The 5,181-nt window shown below is 34.8% G+C and overlaps 1 long non-coding RNA gene across 1 annotated transcript; it reads left to right on the top strand.

The window, feature by feature from the left end:
• The first annotated feature begins 353 nt into the window (after positions 1–353).
• On the top strand, positions 354–4,944 carry wu:fb97g03. The gene is given in 2 exon segments (NR_170137.2): positions 354–534; positions 3,693–4,944. It is a non-coding gene; the product is annotated as a wu:fb97g03 (long non-coding RNA).
• The last annotated feature ends 237 nt before the right edge of the window (positions 4,945–5,181 follow it).

The raw sequence follows: 5,181 nt of genomic DNA, 5'->3' as shown, positions 1-5,181 counted from the left end.
CAAATCGCAAAATCCAAACAGCCACACACTATATATTTTTGACTGCTTTGAATGGAGACATTTTTTACCCATTTTTCCATATTAAAATATTATAGTGGGTCTTGAGATTGAATTACTTGCCTAGGTGGGTCCTGGAATAAAAAAGTTTAGGTATCCCTGGTCTACAGAACAAACCACTGTTATACAATGACTTGCCTAGCTACCCTAATTAACCTAGTTAAGCCTTTAAATGTCACTTTAAGCTGTATAGAAGTGTCTTGAAAAGCATCTAGTCAAATATTATTTACTGTCAACATGGCAAAGATGAAATAAATCAGTTATTAGAGACGAGTTATTAAAACTACTATGATTAGAAATGTGTTGAAAAATCTAATTTCTGTTAAACAGAAAGTGAATTAACCTTTTCAAAATCTGCCGCAGAGCCCAAATCTGACGAATCCAAAACGCCCAGCTCAAGCTATGGAGCAAAGCGGGAAAGAGAATCAAGCGACAGCATTCAGAGCGCGGAGAAACGTCATCTGAGATCATCAGAAGGTACACTGTAAACATGTTGCTCACTTACATTTTTTAATTCATTCATTCATTTTCCTTCGGCTTAGTCTCTTTATTCATCAGGGGTCGCCACAGCGGAATGAACCTCCAACTTATCCAGCATATGTTTTACACAGCGGATGCCCTTCCAGCTGCAAGCCAGTACTGGAAAACACCCAAACACTCTTACATTCACACACTTATACAACAGCCAATTTTCATTAATTCCCCTATAGCGCATGTGTTTGGACTGTGGGTGAAACCAGAGCACGCAGAGGAAACCCATGCCAACACTGGGAGAACATGCAAACTCCACACAGAAATGCCAACTGACCCAGCTGGGACTCAAATCAGCGAGTGTCTTGCTGTGAGGCGACGGTGCTAACAACTGCACCATCGTGCAATTTTTAAGTTCAACTAGTTTAACACTTCATTTGAACTTGATTATTTTGAGTCAGCTTAGTTGATGCAGGTTCAAACTGGAAGGGCATCCGCTGTGTAAAACATTTGCTGGATAAGTTGGCGGTTCATTTCGCTGTGGTGACCCCTGATGAATTAAGAGACTACGCTGAAGGACAATGAATGAATTATATTTATCTATTACATTTTTGAGTTTCAGTTGTTGCATTGAATCATGTTAAACTGAATAATAACTTCATTAACTCTATCAGTAAATCGAATATTTTCTCACTTATCGCTTTTGTTTCGACTTTTTAAGCCAAATAGTATAAAAATGGCACACAGTAAATACATGACAAAATAAAAAGTCATGACAGCTTTTTTTTTTTAACATAATTTAGAAAGTGAATTAAGTGAAACAAATCAACTTGATGTTTTGAGTGCTTAATTGATGCAAGTTGGTGTAACTTAAAAAAAAAAAGTAAGTTGAAACCTGATTAGGGGGCGGCACGGTGGCCGGTGGTTGCACTTACAGCAAGAAGGTCGCTGGTTCGAGCCTCAGCTGGGTCAGTTGGCATTTCTGTGTGGAGTTTGCATGTTCTCCCTGTGTTGGCGTGGGTTTCCTCCGGGTGCTCCCACAGTCCAAACACATGCGCTATAGGGGAATTGAATAAGCTTAATTGACCGTTGTGTATGTCTGTAAATGCAAGAGTGCATGGGTGTTTCCCTGTGTTGGGTTGCAGCTGGACAGGTTGTGTAAAACATATGCTGGATAAGTTGGCGGTTCATTCCGCTGTGGCGACCCCTGACTAATAAAGAGATTAAGCTGAAAATAAAATGAATGAATGATTAAGATATGAAACATGTTTCCTCCTAACCCAAACCCCCCCAAAAATATCTCTTTGACATCCCAACAGAGTATTCAGACCTCATTGTTAGATTATTTTGACTAGAAACAAGACAAAGGCTATAATTTAAGAAAACATTTGATTTATTAATATGACTAATTTAATGTTTATTTAATTTAAGTTGATGTAGTAAAATAACTAGAACTTAAAACTTATTGAATAAATGTAAATATAAAAAAAATAATTAATTGCATTGTAAAATATATTCTGCTGATGCCACTGCAAAAACGAAAAAAAAAAAAAAAGCTTTTTTGTCCCGTTTCTAATCCAAATATCTACAAAATCCTAAATTAAGGAGAATTTTCCTAGACAAGAATAAAATAATGTTTTGTTTTCAGAAATAATGAGTCAAATCTAAGTTTTTCCTTAAAACAAGTAAAATAATCTGCCAATGTTGATAAACACTGTAATATTGTTTTCAGTTTAAAATAAGAATATTTGACTCACCCCCTTTTTTTATAGCTCATTTCATTTGTTTTAAGGAAAAACTCTCTTAATTTTGACTTGCACAGTAAAAAACCCTGGGTTCAACACTATCGATTTGTGTTGGGACAATATGACGAGATTTTAACTTATTAGTCTTTTCAATTCAAAGTGGATTGAACAATAAACAATTAAGTTGTCGCTCAAACGTCTGAAGAATTGTGTTGTTTAAGCTCATTTTGAATAATTAGTTTGAACAGACACCAAATAGCTTTTTGTGTGTGTTTTATCATATCCATTTCTTTAATCGTCTAAAAATGCTTCTTAATTTACGAGTTTTGAGATATCTGGCTTAGAAACAACACTCCAAAAATGTTGTTTTGTTGATTGTTCAAACTACTTATTATAAATGAGCTAAAACAACACAATTCTTGAGTTTTTTTGGGGACAACTTCATTGTTTTGTTTTATCTTATGTTTAAACAAGACTCTTCAGACTCTGAAACTGAAACAAACAATTGCCTAAATATATAAATAAATACAGCTTTTGCTTTAAAAAGCCCAAAATGATTCCAGTACAAAGAGAATCAAATGTTTTCTGAACTATACATAGACTCAAATATTGGTGTTGGTGCAAATTAGTTGAAATCTGCACTGTAAAACATGCTGGGTTCCACACAATCACTTCATGTTCCTACACAAACTTAATTGTCTTTACAAATTTAAGTGGATTGAACATAAAACAATTAAGTTGCCCTCAAAAAACGCAAAAGAATTGTGTTGAATCAGCTCATTTTAAAGAAGTAGTTTAAACAAGCAGCAAAAGTAATTTTTTGAGTGTATTGGCATATCAGATATCGACAATAAATCCAATATCATGCATTCCTAATATATAACGTACGTTTATTCAATGTATTTTTGAGTGAATAATGATAATTATTTCTTTAATCGTTTAAAAATGCTTCTTGATTTATGAATTTGACGTTTTGCTGTTTGGTTAAGCTACTTATGTAAAATGGGCTGAAACAACACAATTCCTTTGGTGTTTTTATTTGGGGACAACTTAATTGTTTTATGTTCAATCCACTTAAATTTGTAATCATTTGTTTACTCAATCGATTTGTGTTGTGACCAACATGAAGGAGTTGTGCAAACCCGGCTTTTTTTTCAGCATATGACATTTGCTGTTTGTTCAAACGACTTATTTAAAACTAGCTGAAATCACACAACTCTCAAACTTAATTATTTTATGTTCAATCCACTTACATTTCTAAAAGCTAACAAGCTAAGGTAAATCCTTCATGTAGTGATTGTGTGAAACCCAGTATTTTTACAGTATAATCAAAAAGCATTTTTTGTTTATTTATTTATTTTTTTTAATCAGTTTTAATCATCACAAACACACTAATACAACTCTACTCCTGCAATACAGCGGAAAACATCCTGGATTACGACACAAGAGGTGCAGAGCTATGGATCGAGAGTGAAAAGCTTACTGAAACGAATTATTTGGTATATCTCGCCAACAAAACCCAATGTTTGCTGAATGAGCTGGAGAAACGGCTCAGTAAACCTCTCAGTTTTCCTCTGGTAATGAATCCAGTCAGACAGAAATCCAATCCTGGCAGCCAAAAATTGAATCCTGACACCCAAAAATCCAAGCCTGACTCCCAAAAATCCTATCCTGATGCCCAAAAATCCAATCCTGATGCCCTAAAAATGAATCTTGATGCCCAAAAGTCCAACCCTGATGCCCAAGAATCCAATCCTGACGACCAAAACTCCGATCCTGATGGCCAGAACTCCAATTCTGCTGCCCAAAACTCCAATCCTGACGGCCAAAACTCCAATTCTGCCGCCCAAAAATCCAATCCTGACTGCAAGAAGTTGAATCCTGACGCCCAGATTGAAGATAAAATCACTATAGCGCTCTGTATCCAGCAGCTCACTGAATCTATGCTCCGGGACGAGCAGCTGCGCAGAAAATATATAGCCGAGATGATAAACGAATATCGCCGCCTGAGGGGAGCCATGGCGGACTGGACAAAGGCATATCGTCTAAATCGACAGGAGCTGAAAGTGCTGCTGGATACTGTAACGTCTATATCCGACAGATTAAGCGTCGTGGAAAAGTATGTGTTGGAAATCGTTCGTAATATTAAATGATCTGCGAATAAAAATGTGTTTCTGGCGTGGAGTTTTGGTCTAAAATATCTACAAATTCTTAAATCAAAGAAGCATTTTTGGACAAGTCAAAAATATAGTTTTGATTTAAGACATTTTATGTGAAAATGAAGAGTTTTTTCCATGAAACAAGCAGAATAATCCGCCAATGAGGTCTGTGAAATAATTTAATTTCATAAGGAAAATCTAGATTATTTTGCTTACTCCATTAGCAGATTATTTTACTTGCTTTAAGGAAAAACTCACTTAATTTTGAGCCATTAATTCTAAAAACAATACAATTTTCTTTGCTTGTCTAGAGAAAGCTTCTTCATTTTAGGGTTTTTAGATATTTGGACTGTAAACAAGACAGAAAATCCAAGAAAAGCATTGTTGCTGACTATTGTTGCTGATTATTTTCTGTTTTATAACTGTAGTGACGAGTGATTTAAAAAAAAAAAAAGATGCCCATGTCAGTGTTTTGTGATATGTTTTTTTAAAATAAATCACTTCAGATTGACTGATGTCTCACTGATTCCATGACATCCACTTGGATACTGAGTAATGTTGAAGAGGTTACTGTAAATCAAAGCTTATTACTGACGTATTCTCTCTCTCTCTCTCTCTCTCTCTCTCTCTCTCTCTCTCTCTCTCTATATATATATATATATATATATATATATATATATATATATATATATATATATATATATATATATATATATACAGTTAAAGTCAGAATTATTAGGTCCCCTGAA

This window comes from Danio rerio, chromosome 3, assembly GCF_052040795.2.
Source record: "Danio rerio strain M-AB ecotype USA chromosome 3, GRCz13ab, whole genome shotgun sequence".
NCBI classification, from domain to species: domain Eukaryota; kingdom Metazoa; phylum Chordata; class Actinopteri; order Cypriniformes; family Danionidae; genus Danio; species Danio rerio.
The sequence above is the reverse complement of the archived record's forward strand: the minus strand, read 5'-3'. Positions and strand labels throughout refer to the sequence as shown.